The sequence below is a fragment of the Lissotriton helveticus genome, chromosome 6, assembly GCF_964261635.1.
Source record: "Lissotriton helveticus chromosome 6, aLisHel1.1, whole genome shotgun sequence".
In the NCBI taxonomy this organism is placed as follows: domain Eukaryota; kingdom Metazoa; phylum Chordata; class Amphibia; order Caudata; family Salamandridae; genus Lissotriton; species Lissotriton helveticus.
This window is the reverse complement of record NC_136067.1, coordinates 1,379,389,670-1,379,396,362: the sequence shown is the minus strand read 5'-3', so window position 1 is coordinate 1,379,396,362 and position 6,693 is coordinate 1,379,389,670.

The following is a 6,693-nucleotide window of genomic DNA, read 5'->3' as shown; positions in this document are numbered from 1 at the left end:
CCGCAGGCTCAGAGGGATGTGTTCGAGGCCGACTCGGAGCAGGCGAAGCCGGAACCGGCGTCGACGGCTTCGGTGGAGCCGGAAAATGCCACGGCGGCGTCGGAGCCGGCATGTAAGGCATAAACGGAGCCGGAGGGTAGGAGTGAGGGACTCCTAAGCTAAAAGCCAAAGGACCCATGGGACCCGAAGGTGCACCAGAGGGGTACCACGCCCTCGAAAAGACTCCGTACATCGCGTTGAGAAACGCAGAAGGGTCCTGGCCTGGGGCAGGAAATGGTGGATGAAAACCTTCAGGCCTGTCCTGAGGAGCGTTCGGATTCGGCTCACCTAAGGGCGCGGAACCCTCATCCTCACGAGGCTCCTCCTCATCTCGGACCGGGGACGGCGCCGGAGATGGACTCGGACCCGGATTCGGAGTCGGAGACGGAGCCGGAGATGGCGCCCGTGACTCAGAAGGGGAGGCCTCACCTTCAGGTTCTGGATCCGAAACCTCAATGGTCACCACCTTCGAACGTACCTTCGGTGACCTCGACCTCGATCCCGACTCCTTACCAGAACGACGTCGGGACTCATGTCTCCTCTTCTTATGTTTCCTCTTTTTTGAAACATGATCCGAAGCCGACTTCGAAGACGACCTTCCTCGAGATCCAGACCTCGACCTCGATCTAGACTTCGACCTCGCCCTTCGAGAACGAGACTTCGACGATTTCTCCTTTCCAGCTTTCATCTTAGCCACCAGGAGCTTCGCCTCTCTCTCCCTCAGGGCCTTCGGGTTCATCTTCTTACACGAAGAGCAGTCCTCCACATCATGGTCCAAGCTCAAGCACCAGATGCAGTCGCTGTGTGGGTCGGTAATGGACATCATTTTGCCGCATTCTCTACATGGCTTGAAGCCGGTCTTTTTCGAAGACATTGTCGAAGAGACAGGATACAGAGACGCAGAAAATGTTAACAATATAGACAACAAAGTATCCGTTGGCTACAGAGATTCACGATAACCGTTAGCGTCGACGATGCGGAAAAAAGGGAACTGATGTCATCACGCCGGCGTGGGCCTATTATAGGCGTCGGTGACGTCAGCGGAGTCGCGAGCGAGGTCGTGTCTCTATGACGTCAGGAGTCCACGTCGGCGCGAGGCTACGAAAAAAGAATTTCCGAATGTTGCTGACGCAGGGGGTATTCACAAGGTGAGGCATCCACACGGCAGATGTATCTATCAGAAACCGCATTACTCCCAGTGGTTGAAAAGGCCAAAATGATCCTAGCAAAGGAGGATCGATGGCCATCATCCTCTTGGACCTCAGTGCCGCCTTCAACACTGTTAACTACGACATCTGGATCCACAGATTGAAGAATGTTGGTCTATCAGGTAGTGCCATCACCTGGCTACAGTCCTTCCTCAAGGACAGGAGCTTTCAAGTATTTGAAGGGGATAACTTGTCAGATCAAAACCCACTTGGCTGCGGCGTCCCTCAGGGCTCATCCCCCAATGTTGGTTAAGGTCTACATGAGCCCACTGGCACAGATTGTCCTCCCCTTCGGGATAGACATTGACACCCAGTTAGTGGTGGCCCTAAACTATCTAGGACCCACCTTGTCTAGTCTAAGCCCCTGCCTGGAGAGAGTCGCCAAATGGATGGCACTCTCCTTCCTTTAACTAAATGGAGATAAAACAGAGCTTTTGATGCTGGGCAACTCACCCATCTCTGGCATCGGCCTAGCTTGGCCAAGCTCTCCCAGCCCTCTACCCACACCCAAAAATCAGATCAGAAGTCTAGGCATGTGGCTAGATCAGTCACTCACTTTTGATCATCAGGCAACTAAACTGGCAGCATCCTGCTTTGGCAACCTGCGGATGCTCCGTAAAGTCCTTCCGCTCCTCACTTTTCAGCAAGAAGACTCATGGTCCAGGCTTTAATCCTCTCTCGCCTCAACTATGGAAATGCTCTGTATTTAGGAGCTCCTAGGGCTACCACAAATAAACTGCAAGTCATCCAGAATTGTGCAGCATTGATGCTTTTTATGACACCCAACAGCCAAACCTCAAGGCCTGCTCTGAAAACCCTGCACTGGCTCCCGGTTGCGGACAGAATAAAATTCAAGTCTTTATGTATCGCCCACAAATCTTTCTGGAAGAAAGGCCCCCCCATCCTCCAAGCCATCATCTCCCTTACCACCTTAATAGACTCCTTCGTTCATCCAGTCCCTAAATAGCTGCAGTCCCAAAAATCAACAGGATGAGAAGTAGTGATCATTCCTTCTGCTTTACATCCGCCAAGCTCTGGAACACGCTTTCTCCCTACCTACGATCTGAAACAAATCTCCTTCCCTTCCGTAAACTTCAGAAAACTTGTTTTTTTCAAAACCCCTCCTACTAAGCTGCTGTGACCTGCCACTCTCTCGGCTAGTGCTGGGACACCTTCAGGTAGCCATGTGCTCTACAAATATCCATAACATAACATAACAAAACATAACATAACATAACATAACGTAACATAACATAACATAACATAACATAACATAACATAACATAACATAACATAACATTTCTTTTAATTTTTGAAACTATTCTTTACAAGCCAGCAGTTGCAAAGCCAGTTGCTGAATTATTACCTTTAAAAAAACGAGATGTATTAGCTGTGTTTATTAATTACGAGGCAGCAAATGCGGCTAATACAACTAAATGGTGCCAGATGCTGGCTGTGCTGAGTTAGTTCTATCTATGTTTTTAAAAAAATAAAAAATATTTATCATGTTTGTGTAGGCGTGGTGGATGTTGTGAGTGGAAATATCAATAATGTCTCCCAATGTACTTTCAATCCAGGGGTTTGTTCTATCTATGTAGTACAGATTTGTAAAAAAAATGTAAATGTTAAACTTAGTCCTAAGGGCTTCTCTTCATTTTGCTTAACCCGTTCGCTGCGGTGCAAATTTCCCCGCTGTGCAGGAGTATTGTACGTGTGCAGTAATTGGACGCCCCCCAGCCGTCCGACGCACACACCCAGCGTGACAGCCGGGGGCCTTTCCGACGCATGGAACGCGTTAATCAGGCCCCACAAAAAAGTCTGACATGCCTGAAATACATAAAACACCTGGTGGAGGTATTTCGTTAGCATGGTTCAGGCAAGAGTACTACACTTGAAGTAGCCGTACACTGCACATAGCCACACAAACAAATGATAGCCACCTTCTGTTGTACTAGCACAGTTTGTACTCTATATATGTCATTTTAGAAGGAACTATGGGCCAGATGCAGGTAGCCAAATACCGGTCGGTAACGGCTGAAAATACCGAATTACGGCCGTTACCGACTGGTATTCGGATATTGAGATGTAGGGGCCCAAAAAACTACAGATTCGGTAAATTTACCGAATCGGTAAATTTACCCATTCGGTGAATTTACCGAATCTGTAAATTTACCGATTCGGTAAATAAGAAATAGAAAAAAATGACTTTTGAGATGTAGGTAACCTCTAAAATACAGAATTTGCACGAAATTCGGTATTTAAGAGTCGGTATTTACCATGGATTGAAAGCAGGTGGTAACCAGTGCAGGCTATAAAAAAGGGCTCAAAATGCAACAGTGTGACCAGAATGGCGGGATTCTATGTGATAGCGAGGCGGCTATGGCAACAGGCAGCAGGAGAGAGGGTCTGGAGAAGGGAGGAGCAAGTGTACAGGCAGAGGATCACGCTATTTCAACTAACTGAGGCAGAGATCCTGCAAAGGTACAGGCTACACCCCCAAACCATCCTGGACTTGATCAGGGACCTCTACCCACTTTTGGAGCACCCAACCCCAAGGGCGCACGCCATCCCACCCCATGTGCAGGTGCTGTGTAGCATACAGCTGCTTGCCTCTGGGAGCTACCGTAGTGTGATTGCTGCGATAGGTGGGGTGTCACAGAGCTGCCTGTCCCGTTTCTTCAGGAAGTTCCTAGAGGCCATGATGCAGAGAATGCATCATTACATTAGCTTCCCTGAAGCTCAGGCAGAACTGCTCAAGACCAAGACTGACTTTTATCAAATTGCAAATTTCCCACATGTCATCGGCTGTATTGATGGCACCTACAACCCAATCTGCCCACCTGCAGCCACTGAGTACATTTACAGGAACAGGAAGTCAACCCACACAATCAATTTACAGGTAATCTGTGATGCAAACTACATTATCACGGACATAGTGGCCAAGTTCCCAGGAAGTACCCCCGACTACTACATCTTTCAGAACAGTGGGATCTACACACCCCTGACACCGGGGGAATTTGGAGAAGGATACCTGCTAGGTAAAACACTGTGTGACACTCCCTTGATAGATATTGCAGATATATGTGTATGTGTGCATGTGAGTAATGTATTCCTCATTTTCAAATAGGGGATAGTGCATATGCCGTCCGCTCTTTCATCCTGACACCCTACCTCAACCCTTCAACCCCCAGCCAGAGGCAATACAACAAGGCACACAAATCTGCTAGGAACATTGTGAAGCGCACCTTTGGGCTGTTAAAAAGCAGATTCCGCTGCCTACACAAAAGTGGAGGGGCACGCCAGTATACACCAATCACCTGCTGTAAGATGATTGCAACTTGTGCAATGTTGCACAACCTTGCCACTAAGAAGGGCACTGAGGTGGATTTGAGCGACTATGAGGACCATGAAGATGAACATGCACTGCCTGAACCCAACACAGCAGGAGTTGCGACACCAACAGATGGCAGACACAGACGGGCAGAGATCACACGCAACTACTTGTAAGTAAGTAAAGGGACACAGACAGGTGGAGTTTGCACCCAACGTAGTTTAATATTTGGCACAACGCAGGTATTCAAAAGCACAAATGTGCAACACAAATGTCATCCATTTAATAATGGTAGTCCTGGGTCACTTCCCCATTTACTGAACAAGTCATTTCCGCCCACGCCTACCAGTGCCAGATGTAAGTGGCTGGCTCTCTTCACTGTGCGTTTGGGCTGTTGGCTCACCATGGTGCCTGCTGCTCCTACGTGTTTCCACAACAAGGGGGCTTGTCATGCTTCTCCTACTGGTGCTTTCCTCACTTTCTGGTACATCCAGAGCAGCAGTTTGTGCTGTCTGTGCATTTATCAGCACCTCTACAGCATTGGTCATCCTAGCAATGCCCCTAGACACCTCATTGCTGTTGTGTGTGAGTCCCTCTTGCATGTTAATGCATCGTCTGCATAGCAGGGAAGTGGCTGTGGCCAGGCGGTTTATTGCTTTACTTTGCTGCTGCGCACTCTGTCTCTCCTTGCTAACATGTCCTGGTCCTGGTTTGCTGCACAGAAGCTGCACCGATTGTGACTATGAGGACCATGAAGATGAACATGCACTGCCTGAACCCAACACAGCAGGAGTTGCGACACCAACAGATGGCAGACACAGACGGGCAGAGATCACACGCAACTACTTGTAAGTAAGTAAAGGGACACAGACAGGTGGAGTTTGCACCCAACGTAGTTTAATATATGGCACAACGCAGGTATTCAAAAGCACAAATGTGCAACACAAATGTCATCCATTTAATAATGGTAGTCCTGGGTCACTTCCCCATTTACTGAACAAGTCATTTCCGCCCACGCCTACCAGTGCCAGATGTAAGTGGCTGGCTCTCTTCACTGTGCGTTTGGGCTGTTGGCTCACCATGGCGCCTGCTGCTCCTACGTGTTTCCACAACAAGGGGGCTTGTCATGCTTCTCCTACTGGTGCTTTCCTCACTTTCTGGTACATCCAGAGCAGCAGTTTGTGCTGTCTATGCATTTATCAGCACCTCTACAGCATTGGTCATCCTAGCAATGCCCCTAGACACCTCATTGCTGTTGTGTGTGAGTCCCTCTTGCATGTTAATGCATCGTCTGCATAGCAGGGAAGTGGCTGTGGCCAGGCGGTTTATTGCTTTACTTTGCTGCTGCGCACTCTGTCTCTCCTTGCTAACATGTCCTGGTCCTGGTTTGCTGCACAGAAGCTGCACCGATTGTGTCATGTCCCGCATCCCTGCAGCCATCTCCTTGTTCGCATCAACCAGTTCTCTGGTGCCCTTCCCTATATCTTCCATATTTGTGTTTAGGTTACTCATCTGGCGTTGCACAGACTGGATGGCCTTCCCCTGCATCCTTTGGATTTTCACCATGCTACCCTCAAGCCCACGGAAGACACTGGGACCCTCCACATGTGCTGCTACAATGCTTTCTCTGTGCCTGCAGCGTCTGGTACCTGTGCACCTCTGCACTGGACTGCTGTGTGGCAGGGGTACCTTCCCCAGCCAAGGTTTGTGTGTCATCCCCCTCCACGTCACCTGCTGAGGTCTCCATTTGGACTAGTGGGGCAACTACATGCCTCCTGCTCTTTTGTGATACAGGTTTTGTTAGAGGCAGTGATGCAGGCAGTTCAGGTGAGGACAGTAGCAGAGGGGATCCTGAATGTTCTGGGGACGCCTGCAGATATGGAGACATTTCTGGGTCTTGGGATGGTGGCTGTGTAGTTGGTGCACATGTGTCCTCTGTGACATTCTCTGCACTTGGGCCTGGCTCCTGGCTGTCATCCCTCTCTGGTGCCGTGCCTTCCGTCTCCCTGGTACTCCTGCGAGATATCTCGCCTGTGGACATATAAGCGTACATTAGCTTGGTGATACTGCCTAACATGCCACTACAATTAAATAATTCTCACTTAAACACTGTAC